The sequence below is a fragment of the Corvus kubaryi genome, unplaced genomic scaffold (assembly GCF_017639235.1).
Source record: "Corvus kubaryi isolate FWS band 111438036 unplaced genomic scaffold, C.kubaryi_AGA036_p1.0 68, whole genome shotgun sequence".
Lineage (NCBI taxonomy): Eukaryota > Metazoa > Chordata > Aves > Passeriformes > Corvidae > Corvus > Corvus kubaryi.
In genome coordinates, this window is record NW_024582056.1 from 7,930,269 (window position 1) to 7,943,698 (window position 13,430).

At 39.2% G+C, this 13,430-nt stretch overlaps 1 long non-coding RNA gene across 2 annotated transcripts; it reads left to right on the forward strand.

Moving 5' to 3' along the window:
* Positions 1–6: 6 nt before the first annotated feature.
* Positions 7–12,319, forward strand: LOC121674410. 2 transcript variants are annotated; one of them, XR_006019615.1, is made up of 4 exons: positions 7–231; positions 832–993; positions 5,100–5,212; positions 12,156–12,319. It is a non-coding gene; the product is annotated as an uncharacterized LOC121674410 (long non-coding RNA). The 2 variants fall into 2 exon arrangements; XR_006019614.1 differs by lacking the exon at positions 12,156–12,319 and having other exon boundaries at positions 5,100–8,054.
* Positions 12,320–13,430: the final 1,111 nt, after the last annotated feature.

The following is a 13,430-nucleotide window of genomic DNA, read 5'->3' on the forward strand; positions in this document are numbered from 1 at the left end:
GCCGCCGGCACCTGCGCGCCTCGCGCTGCCGGAAAGGGCGGCCCCGCCGGCGCCCTCAGCCCCGCGGGCGGGACGCGGCACCCGGTGCGCGGGAGGGAAAGCGGTGAAGTGAAACCTCCCCAAGCTGGAAGGCAGCAGTAAGTTCTCGTAAACAGAGGAGAGGGCGGAAATAAGAGTTGCTTTCCGGCTGCCAGACGCTCCGTGTAAAAGGAAGTGCTCGTAGGATGCAGGGTATGTGTGTGTGTGGAGCTCGTACAGAGCTCGTCAGAGGCTGGAAGTCGCTCTTCTGGGAGCAAGAAAACGCATCACCACATTTTGATACACCTTTGTGAAACTCTAGGCAGGAGAGAAACGCTCACGGAGAGTAAAAATTACATGCTACTGAAACATACCCATTATTTAAAAAAACCCCAAAAACTCAGAGTAAAAAGTCGGAAATCTGTAGAATCTGTGCTGTGTGAGAAAAAGTCCACTGCAGTTTGGGCGTTTTGGAGGGAGGGGGGTCTTCACATTGAAATTTAGCCTAAAAATGAAGAAGTATTTGTCTTCTTTTTGAAATTTCTCTCGTAAGAATATGCTTTCTCTGAGTATGGCAAGTGATGCTGAGACTGGAGGCAAATTACTACAAATAAACTTGTCAGCAAAGGTATTTGAACTAACATGTCTTTAGAGTATCAAACAATATTGGGAGAACATTTTAAAGGTGGAGTTCAGGTAGTAAAACCTCTAAAAGGTTAAAATGGCAATGATAAGTAATTTGCAACGTCATGAACCTTAATATAAACCCGACATTTTTGTAAACAAGCCTTTTTGTTTTCTTTTATGCTCTAGACATGTGGAAGTATCATGAATGTTTGAGCAGAAAAAAAACCCATTACCTTAGGTCTCTTTTAATCGCTGCTCTTCTTGTGGATCAAATTCATGTTGGATTGCTCTTGACAATGACATGTCCTTTGAAAAATCTCTTCGTTTGAACAGCTGTTTGACTGACAGGTTTGTCTCAAAATGCATTCTTGTTTCCCACGGGTCACTTCAGAATTACTCCCTATCAAGCAGCTAGTCCACTTGAAGTATACCCAGCTGTTTCCCATGTTGCCATCATTCAAATAATTTAGATTTAGTAGCATTTAAGAGCCATTACAGTTGCCTCCTTTTTAAGATTAGATACTTTATTTGTTAGGGTTTTTTTGAAAACTTTAAGGCAGAGATGTTTTGGCTGACCATTTCACAATCCTTGAGAGAACTGCAGAGCAGAATAGGTGAAGCAGCAACCTAGACCTATTTCATCGTGATGAGCAAAATAGAGCGTTGCAAAATGACCCTGCAAAGTAGTTGAACTGTACCTGAGTTATGAAATGAAATTTGCAAATTCTGTGTATGTTCTGTTTGGAACTGTTTCCTTGTAACAGAAAGTTCCTGAACAGCAAATTGTATTTACTTCCTTTCTTGAGAAGTATTAGATGGAAACTATGCCATGATGTCCTATTTTGGGCTGCACTACAGTAGTGCTTGCCTTGTGAACTTGAAAGAATGGGTGCAGTCTCTGTCATTTGGTATTTAGCTGCTTACAGATGGGGCTTATGTCAATCACAGGATTAAGTGTTTTTCTCTCTGCATCACAAAAAGACCAAAACTAAAAACCCAAAGAAGGTATTTTCCTGATGAAACTTTGTTTTTGAATTAACTGGAATGAAGTATCCCAGACGTCATCAGCTGAATAAACAAATTTAACAGAAAAGTCCACTCTCTCCGCTCTCTCTGCCCTCAAGAAAAACTGGGGAAAAAATTCATAATCTTCAAATTGGATATATGCCACTGTTCAATTGATAAAAGTTATTCAAGGGAATATTCATCAGTTTTGCCTTTATGTAAACTACTTCTAAAAATAGGGTTTCTCTCTGCCTCTTGTAAACAATATATTGCAAGCATATTTGACACTTATTTTCTCAGCAAGGGGTATTTGTGCGTCTAGTGTTGATATGTAGTAGATACGTCAGATATAAAATATCTGGAAATATTCAATAAGTTCTGTGGCACATTTCCCAAGATAGAGTGTGGCAAAAGAGTTGTGTGTTAGTCATTGCCTTCCAGGTTGCAGAAATTCCAGGAATAGTTTCAGCTTGCAAACAAGAACCAGTGTCTTAGGGACTGAAGGCAGTAGCTGTTTAAGGACATGCAACGACGCAAAACGATTTAACACTAAAGGAAAAGAAACTGAGATAATGAAAGTGCAGTGTTTATACAAATATGTCTAGAATAATGCAGGCTAAACAAAGCAAAACATCTTTTTCGTGTGTGTTACAGGTACTACCAAGTTGAAAAGGAATTCAGCATAAAGTCTTGAATTTTGCTTTCTAAAGACTGTGGAAGTGATGAACACTTCTTTTTTCTGAGATGATCCATTTTTAAACAAACAGACCCCTCAAAACAAACAGACCCCTTTGTGATTTGTGTACTCAGTTCCATTCTAATAGGTATACTTATTTTAAAAAAAAAAGTCTCATTTGCTCAAATTATGTAACATTTCTGAGCAACAGATTTACCTAAACTATTCCATGCATTAGAGAAAACAACTCTGCAGTGCTTTCTTTTTTTGCACACAGCTGCTTCTAGTGTTTTGCATGGATGGTGGAGAATGTTAGTCATATTTACTTTCATTTAGAGCTTGGCCCCTACATGATCAGCCATATCCATTGACAGTGCTGTATTTTCCAACAGAGCCAGTTGTCCGTTTCAAAGTCTTCAGGGCAGAGATAGAATCTTGCTTTTCAGTCTTGGTAAATAATAAATGTATGTGAACAAATTAGAAAAATACAGAAATTACGGATCATAAGATTTTCCACAGGATTCTGTTGAGTTTCTGAAGTTAGTTTGAGAGAACAATGTTGACTTATTCATTAAAAAGTCACTGTATGTTAAGATCAAGCAAGGCAGACCTCTCTATACAGAAAAAAAAAAGAGCAGCTGTTTGCTTCTCTTGAAGATATTAAAATAGTCATGTTGTTATTCAAGATTTCTTTTTGAGAATGGGGCTTAAGCAGAATTTAGACATGTAAGCCCAAGTATTTTTATTATTTCCAAAACACCTAAAACTTGTGTTTTCAAACTTGTATCTTCAAAGTAGGCAGTGAACTAAGTGTAACTAAAGTCTACAGTAAAAACCAAAATGCATGCCTGTTGTCCTGTATGTGATCTGTTAGTAGCTCAGACTATTTCACTTAGAAATCTAGTTCTTCTGTTGTCATAATTTCCAGTGGAGTGTCTGGATAGCTCCTGTACCTATGGGAGAGGTGAGATTCAGTCTCCTAGCTGAAAATAAAATTGAGATTTCAGTTCTCAACCCCAAGGTACTAAGATCAACACCACAATTATGTAAATCCGAATGAAGAAGATCAGCAAGCACTACTTCTAGTCTAATGCAATTCTGTGTTATAAGAATAACTCATAGTTTTGCAAGAACACATCTCTGGCTTGCTGGTCACACCTGGAATGGGTTCAGCAGAGTTTACTTCCTACTGTAAGTTCCCTATTTATTAAGTGTAAGGTACGACTATCAAACTAACTAAGAAAGTTCATGAAAAGACACAACAAAGACATTCAGTGCAGTACAGGAGATCATATTTTGTAAGTCTGAAATATTTCTGTACTTGGTACTTTCTGGTAAAGGACACTAGCGGCTGAGATTTTGATACAAAAAGAACCCATCAAACCCCATGAAAATATATTTTTATTCTTTTTTCCTTATTTAATGCATCTTGATGCTTGCCAGTAGTTGTTATTTTCTTTGCTAAACTAATTACAGTGCACTACTTGAAAATGGCTCCACATTTTTCAGGAGTATGGTTAGAAACCTTTGGGCAATCAGTTCTTGTGACTGTAGAGGAATACTGTTCAGAAGAAAAATAGATGGGGAAAACCCACCAGTAAGAGTCAAATGGGCAATACAGTATCCATTTATATACTTCCATAATTATGGATTACCCATGTGTGCTTTCCTCTAGCATCCCTGAATTTGTTAGAGCTTTTGGAGATGTATTCCTAAGAAGATATGTCTCCTCCCTGGTACATAAAGACAGGTATATAGAAGTGCTGCTTTCCACTTTTATAGTTTCCAGTTTTATATTTCCCTAGAGTGAGCTCTAAATTGGCATGCTGCTGTCCAGCAAGCAGAAGGGTGTTTCCAGCACCCTGTGTTCCTTTTTTAAATGACTGAGAAAGGTTGTGGCTTTGGTGCAGGGAGTGGGTTTTTTTCAGTCCCTCAAACAGAAAATGGAGAATGTGTGAGTCATATCAATGTAACCTATACATCACTGCTAAAAATTGTGGCTGTTTGCAAGTTAAAAACCTGTCATTATTTTTTCACATGCACCAGTCTAAACAATTAAAGTTACAAGCTTTCACAAAAAGAAAAAACAAAGGCACCTTTGAAAACCTGCTTCACTTCTTTTTAACAAGCTTCACTTGCACATTTGAAAATGTGAAAACAAATGGAAAAACATTATTAAAATGGACAAATTGTCTATGAATTTGATAAAAATATTTATTAAAAGAAGTTACAGTATGATGTAGCTATTTTCTTCATTATTAAACTAAGAGTACCTCATGTCCTCCAATTGAAAAATAATTACAGAAAGTTTGTTTTAGAGTGCTCTCAGTAAACCAACATTCTCAGCAATTGTTATGTCAGAGTAAGCCAGCAGAATGTCTTGACTGTTGCCCAGACAAAGAACACCCTTAAGTGGCTCAATCAGTTAACTAAACCTGCCTAAACACTTCGTGTATTTCATACCTTTTTTCCTCTACAGTTTCTGCATTAAAAAACAAACAAACAAACAAAAAAAAAACGGATAGAGGATATATAGTCTGAAGAAGCCAAATAGTGATATTAAATGCAAAATTCTAGCAGCTTTATGAGACAGAAATTTACGAAACATACAAATGAGGGTTGGCTTATCTTCTCCACCCATAGTATCAAGCATGTATTTCCTTTACTGATTGATTGAAAATTCATTTTCATTTAAGCTTAAAGAGAAAGTTTAGAATTAGAGTTACTGCTCTGTTTTTCACATTGAATCTGCAAAAGTCGCTTGCATTTTTAGGGTCATGAACCTGCCCGACCTCCTGAGAGTAACAAAGAAGATGAAAGACGAACTGTAAGAAGCAAACCCACCATATGGCCTGACTGGAGAAGAGGTCAAGGTGCAGTCAAGTGGTGAGTTGTCACATTCTGCCCGGGGACTCTGACATGTCTGCATCCATCACATTTGCCAGGTCATGTGATAAAAGTTCATCTGCACACTCAGTGAAGAGCACAGAGAGACCACTCTCGTCAGCTATACAGTTGGAAAGCCTGGCTGAAAATCTAATGAGAGGTGTCTTTTGCAGTCAGATGTACTTCAGAAGGTAGCATGCCATTAAGGTCAACACACTGAGAGAAGCAACATTAAGCTGGGTTACTGAACTAATGAAACATCCCAAAGAGTACACCAGCACCATGATAAAAATTGTATTTTTGTATCAAAAATCAAGAAGCTAAGGGTTTTTTATTACAGTGCTCAAATTCATTTGACCATGTTACTGTTTTCTAAAAGAGAAAAGAAGTGGTATTTTGCTCTAGTAAGTCAATAGATCAGCCTCAAGATCTTTTTCAGTTCATTAATCAAGTGAACTCAATCCATTCATTTGGAACAAATCCGTCTCAGCTGATGCTCATAAGTCTACCTAATGAATAAGCCTTTGGAGCTGCTTGGATGTGGCTGCCCTTGCACATACCTGCTTGGAACAAGGAATGTGTTTATGCCTGCTGTGCAGCTACTCTCCAGCTGACCAGCTCCTCAGACCCCCACTTGTTGATGGTAGCTCCTGTCAGCTGCCTTTGGTCCTTGTTCCCTGATGAGAAGCAGCTCTCCATTTCCAGCTTGACCTTGCACCAGCCTTCCTCAACAGGGAAGACCAGGCTACTGAAGCTCTCATCCATTACCCCTCTGCCAGCTGTGGCGCTTGGATTGGTTTGGGGGATGGTATAAGCCTTCTCAGAGTGCAGCTGGCAACATACACTGGCTTCCACCAAGAAGGAGACATTCAGCCTCAGCCACAGCATAAACTCTTTACTGTGGTACTGTTCTTAAACCTTCTCAATACATACACAAAATCTTCAGTTAAAATATCAATAGGAGGTCTGAACTGATCCATAAGATATATTGAACTAGAAAAGAGCAGAGAGACCCCTAAAGGAGAGATCCTTTGGAAGGCTGTAGCACTAGGATTAAATCTCTGGGCAGCAGCTCACTTCCTTAAAAAAATTTTTAGAAATAAAACTTTAAAAAAGTACATACAGCTCATATTACTGAGTATGGAAAGGAGCATAACAGTACTGGAAACACGATGGCCTTACCCAATTCTGATCCACTTGGTGGCTGGATCTGAAGCATAATGGCCTGCTTGATTTTGGAGCTTTTATGATGGGAAAAGTCGTTAAGTCTTCTCTCTCTCTGAATGGGGAACCTGTCTAAGAAGTGAATCTTCTGGAAACTCAGCACAACAGAATCCAAGACATAATATTTATGTTTTGTTTTTCTGGAGCTCTTTATCCTGTACTGAGAAAGCTGGTAAATTAATCTTACTGTTGTCTTTAAAGGGAAAATTTTCCTCCAGTTCTGTCGTTAAACTGCCAAGAGATCAAGCATAAAGGCAATGATAGCCCAGAAATACCTTGAGGTCCTTTACGTGAACTATATTGTATTGTTCTGCTCCGGGGTATTCATGTAGTGGCTGAATAGATTTTATTTATAGACACAATTTGCTGTGGACAGTGAAACTCACTTGTTCCTAATTTTCTGCAGGCCTTATCATTCTCCACATAAAACCAAAACCTTCCATAATTCTATCTCAAAGAGTAATGCTTTTTCTGTTGTTTTGTTGTTGTTTGCTTGTTTTGGTTTTTTGTTTGGTTTTGTTTTTGTTTTTGCAACTACAGGATTCTGGGCTTATTATCTCATCTAGAAGACAATGATTCTTTGAGCATATATATCTACCTAGCAAATAGTTATTGTACCCTGTCCCCTCCCTCACTTTAGCTTTAGAAGTTGTTGTGAACTTCTATGGAGAGAAGAGAGGCAGCTATCATGCCCAAATAATAAGGAAACATTTCCTATGAGACAGGTTTAATTTAAAAGCTGTTGGGTTATTGGGATAAGCTACATCAAACAAAAGAAATTATTATGTCAAAATAATAAAAAGTAATAAAAATAATAGAAGTATTCTGGTTCCATGGGTACTTTTGCATGAGGTCTTCACTTTGGATGTTTGTATGTCATGTGACTAAATGTGTGAACAATTTCTACAGACAAATTCCCTATGTCTATATGCAGCTGATATTTCTAGTACCTTCTGAGACAAATGTCCAAAGCCTGTTCAGGTAGAATAACTTTATGAAAGGAAGAAGCTTCAGGATGTTTCTGCCATTTGTTTTCTGACATCATCCGCAAACATTTGGAGCTGTCAGACTTGGATGCTCTTATTGGATCATCTGTTCTTAGGTCTTAACCACCTGCTTCTTGCTGAACACCAGCTCACAACAAGGAGTTCAGTCTGGTCACAGGAGTATCCTCACCTCACATCTACAGTGTTCAGTATTGACAAATTGCTCTGGAGCAAGACTTGCAGGGTCTTGTAGAACAACTTGGAAAACTTTTTGATCTGTACACTTGCTGAGAAGCTTTTCCAATTAAAAGATTTTTATTACTTTGTTAAATCTTCTAGGTAAGGAGTCTACTTGTAATTTGAGAATGATTCACCAGACTGAGCTTGAACATTGTAGCGGTCCAGGAGCCTGCAGCATTTGAAATGTAGGGAATGCACAGACATAAAAAATGGTGGTAATTCTCTAACATTGGAGCAAATCCTTTCCATCCCTTGTCATGGTACATTTTTTATGCTTAGGATGAGGGGTACAATAATAGTGGGCTTCTGTTTCCCTTTGCCTTTGGGAAAACTAGTCATCTGTGGTGATTCTCTATTCTAGCAATAAAAAACTAACCTGTTGTTGTTTTCTGTATTATTCTTCTGATGTTTGTTGATTTTGGGGTTTGGGGGTATTTGTGTGTGTGTGTGTGTGTGTGTTTGGTTTTGATGGGGTTTTTTACCTCTGGGTTCTTCATTTGTCTCTCTGAATTTTCAGATATTTCTTTTTGACTACCAGTGTCAGATAATTTTTCTATCTAAGGTTTATTTCTATCTTTATTGGAATCAATCAATCAATCATAAAAACCCAGATCCAAACCTAATCTGTGATCCTCTTGTTTAGATCATAGAATAAGCTAAACAACATTGATGGTCCCGATTTGTGCTATCACATCAAGGACATGCAAATGTGGTTGTCTTTAGCTGACCTTAATTTACCCAGTCCAAATTTCTGCAGATATTTACATGAAAGGTCCTATGGTAACACACATCATCTGGAGACACAAAACACACCAAGACATAAGCTGGCTGCATATATGCTGCTGTCAGGCTTAAGAAAAGCCATAGTCCCTGATGGTTTGCAGCCAGACATGTGCATAGAGAAGTGGCCACAGACTCTGGGGTATCCCAGACCTAAAATACTGTCAGTTTTTGGTGCTCCCCTACCCCTCTTACGAGCTGACAACACTGCCTGTCAAACCCGTCTTCTGCATCTCAGACCAACCTTGCACATAGGGATAGATTTTGCCTTGGAGTGTGGAAAATGCTCATTTACATATCAGCTAAAAAACTGGACTTCTGGAAATAGATAGATCTTGTTGCAGTTGTTGGGTGTAGAGACAGAGGAATGTCAGGCAGTAATGGAGCTTTTTTATAATTTTCTCTTTACAAAGTGCTCTTGCAAGACTGATGCAAATGCTGAGCCTTGTGCTAATATTTGGAATACAAGAAGGAGGAATTAATAATCAAATTATGGGAGAGATTAGAAGACTGAAGATGAACCTTGAAATGAGTGAGTGGTATCTGTTCAGTTTACCCAGGAAAAAATTAAGGGTGGTTTGATCATGTTCTGTTCGAAAGATCAATACATCCTATCTTGCCTTTTAGTCAAACAGAAAAAGGTGTATCAGGATTCACTGACAGGTAGAAGTAGCCAGACAGCTGAAAAAAGGCATATGTTTTTAAAAGTACAGATAATTCAGTCCCTTTCCCCCTCAGTTTCCCCAAAAACTGTTAAAAAAAAAAAAAAAGGCTCAGCTGTATACTCTTAACTGAAATTAGAAGTGCAGGAGGAGAAGGGACTCCACTCAAAGGCTGCAGGTTTTAATGCTTGGCAAGAAACTGGGAATTTCTAATTGCTGGCAGCATCTCAGAAGAAACATTTACTTTGTTACTAAATTACATCCATGTAAGGCACTAAAATGATCTACACTATAATTCCTTTTTTTTTAACAGCTTCAAAAATATAGCTGTCATGAAACCACTATGTTAATATCCAGGTATTTTTCTATTAATAGTTCACATTTGTGACTCACAAAGGTACAGTCAACATACTGATATTCATTTATGTAATAAACTCTTCATCAAAACCAGTATTTCATGCAATGTGCTGGCATTTTGTTCAGGTTTATGTTTTTTTTTTGAAAAAGGCAATGAGATAAATAGGCTGGTAGCTTTCCACACAAATGGTGTTCTCTTTTCTTTTTATTTAAATCATATATCTTTCTTCCTTCCCCTCTTCTTGCATTTCCAAAGTGCTGGGCTACTGGCTGCTGTAACTCCAGCAGCCCTAATTTCATCCTAAATGTATCATACTTGTTCTGTGCAGTATTCTGGAGCTCTAGATGAGTTACACTTGCAGGACCAGATGTTACAACTATCTTTTCTGACTAATGCTGCTGGGAATTCCATTTGTTAAACTACTCAGAGTCTGAAAAAATGTCTTTCATCCCTTTACCAAATACATCTGTAAAAACATTTCTACAGTTTGAACTGTCACACCTTTTCTTCCTGCCTTTGAGTAATTCAAAGAGCAGTTCTATGTAGAAAGGCAGCACTTCTGGAACTGCCCAGAATAGAACTAAAATCTTGTGTAGTTTGCATGGGTTCTTGAAAAAAAACAAACCAACATGATCTGCTCACATCTTTTGTCCAACACTCATGAATGGCTTGTGCTACTAAACTGGGTAGCACCTATGGTGGCTACTGAACAGTTTTGCTTGTGTTCCCGTGACTTTGGTGGAAGCTCAAAGGAATGCCTCAATTCCAGATATCTCTATCTGCAGCTTTCCTGAGTTATGCTCACACCACGTGTTGTGATGTGAAGAAATTCACCTTCTTGGGTTTGCTCAGCCTGTAAGTTTGACTCCCACTTTTCTCCTTACTTAGAAAATGTATTGAGATTCAGATGTCTATCACTGAGGACTCTTAAGCTCCCGTGCTTGAAGTTAACCTCAGAAGGCTAATGAGGTAGTCAGCATTTCCCTAAATATACCTCTGGGGACCCTCAAGACAGAGATGTGGTCCAATTTGATCATGATGGGCTTTTCACAGCCTGTGAGTCAAAAGCATGTGGTTTCACTCCTGTCTCATTCAGAACTTCAACAGAAGGTGGCCAAAGTGTATCTTGGCTGTATCATTCCTGCTGCAGCTGCAACAGAAGCAGTGAAAATGCCAAATGTGGGGACACAACCAACAAACAAGAGGAAGCCTTAAGTCATCAATACAGGAAAGGCAAGAAACAACATCTACTCTTCTGGAGAACCCTCACAGTGGTGAAGTCTTCTGTGTTGCAAGAGCAGCTGAGAGCAGCTTCAGTTACAGTAGGCACGATCTCTTCATGTGTCACGTTTTAGGCTGCAGGGAAGAGGAACTGCAAGTACACTTTCTGTGGATATTACACTGGAAAATTTTCCCATCTCCAGTCATAGACTGGCATTTCAGACTAAAAAGTATCCATGGACTTGCTAAGTCTTCCTTCATGAAACTGCTTACTTCTCCTAGCCATGTCTTTTCCATACAGCCTTTAGGTCATTGCTTGAGATACCATGTATCTCCTGTGTGAAGTCCAGAATCACTACAGGATTGATTTCAATTCCTTATCTTCTGAGCCTCTTCCTTCAGACCCTTTTGCTCTGTTCTAATCCCTGTCCTGTAGAAATACAGACACGTGATACCACATTAAAGAAGCAGAGAGGGGAGACAACAAAAACATAGATTTTACTTTTTCCCTTTTTTCCCCTTCCAGTAGCATGGATAGAAGCTACATTAAGCTGAACAGATGTTTATAAAATCGTTAATTAACATGTAACATACCGAGTGTTTTAGAGCTTATTTATCCCAAGCCAGCATCAGAGCAGGTACACCCTAGAAGGGGAAGACTGCAGCCAGTGAAGGCTTCCCACTGAAGCATAGGAAGGCAGTGAGAGACAGAGAGAAATCACCAGATTCTGAGTGCACACCCCCCACTCTGCTCATTGCCTTACTGATGGGACTGAGCATGACCTGTGGTAATAACAAGGGGAAGGAGAGGAGTCTGGAGTGATGTTGAGCCTGGGAAAGGGGAGGGGTGTTTTTTCCCTAAGCATTCTGACATTTGTGTTTTTTAAAGTTTCCCAGTACCTAAATCTGTAATTAATTACTAATGCTAATTGCCAATAAATTAAGGTAAATTCCCCCACTCAAGTCTGTTTTGCCCATGAGAGTGCATGAGAAGTGATTTCCCTGTCTTTATCATAGCATAAAAGCCTTCTTGATCCTCTTCTTCCTGGTTTTGCCCCCATCCCACTGGTGTGGGAGTGAGCAAGCAGCTGTGTGGGTATGTGGCTGTTGGCTGGGGGGAACCCACCACTGGGGGCAAGTGTGACAATCAAAGAATTGAACAGAGCTTATTGAACTGCATTTTCTGATGCTTGGAAACCATCTAAAAAATAGCTAAAAAATTCTTACCATTTGTAAGACCACAGAATCACAGAAAGGTTTGAGTTGCACAAGCACATTCAACTTAGTTGCCTCCCCATTTCAATGAAGCATTGAACTATGGCCAAAAGCTTCACTAGAGAGGAACATATTTTGGTTAATTGGCCTCCCAAGGCATTTAACCTCAGAATTATGCAAAACTGAGGTATGTCAGAAGATGAAAGCATCTGAGACCCATTTTATCTTTTTCATGCTTTTTCATTTTTCCCTCTCAGCAGCGCTGTTCAGCACACACAGCTTCCAGCAATGCTCCAGCCATCCTCCTCATTCATCGGCCGTGGCTGACACAGAGCTGACCCAGAGCTCTGTGGTTCATCAAGAGAGATGCAAATCAGCCAAGCCCCAGGGAGAGAAGCTTTCTGCATTTATCTCCTGTCTCTCCTAGGTACATCACCTCCTGCCTCTGAGGCATGTGGGTCTCCTTGGATATTTTCTGACAAAGCTCTCAAAACCCCTCTGCAAGGCTCCCTGCTCCATCCCTGGCCAAAATCAGGGTTGGACTAACACCACAAGGCATGTGAACATGAACAAATGTCACTTAGTGAGGCAGCAGCACCCCTCCAGCCCAGTGGCCATGCCAGGCTCCTCTCCAAAATAATTTCAAGGGACCACAGAGTTGTATCCTTCCCTCTCACGAAACCAGGCCCAAAATGAAAGTTTCTCTCCTGCCAGGGAGGCCTTCAAGAACCCTGAAACCCTCACAAAACAAGAGGGGGAGAGACCAGGTCTTCTGTGGCACCAAAATTCCAGCTTTACCTTTTCTTCAAAATCAGGAGCTTTTCATAAAAATGAAGCCTCCAAAACACATTAGTGCTGTAATGGCACTAAAATAAAAGGGTCACAGGTGGGACTGTTGTAATATTCTTGAAGTATAAAAAACAGTGACATCCAAATCCCAAAAAAAAAAAAAAAAAAAAAAATAGGTCTTTTCCATGCTTTTACTGGACAAATCCTTATTCTGGACAACTGAACTATTTTGAAATCATACATATGCCTTAAATCTGTGCTTTACACAAGTTTAAAACTGCATTTGAAAACTATTTCCTAGACATTGAACTCAACACCCTGAGCCAAAACAGGTGAAGTTACCAGCTACAAAAGAACTACACTGAGCAATTTTTAGTTAGCTTCAACTTAGCAGCCACAAAGTAGACAAGAAGCAATTTCAGTGTTAGAGCTGAAGAATGAAGACTGACACTATTTCTTTTGGAGTTAAAATGAAATATGGAATGTGGTTCATACATTTTTTGAGATGCAGTTTTTAAAAAAGATGACATTCAAAACCCAACACTTTTTACTCCATTGCAATAAAAGATACACATTTCTTCAGCTTCTCTGTTAAACTCATTTAACACACATTTTCAAGTTTGGGGAAAAATCCAAACCCGACACTGAGGCTTCAGTATGGTTTCTTCTTCTTGCTAAATTAAAAATAGTAAATAATAAACACATCCTGACTTTAGCTGCCTACAACACTGCATTTTAAAAAA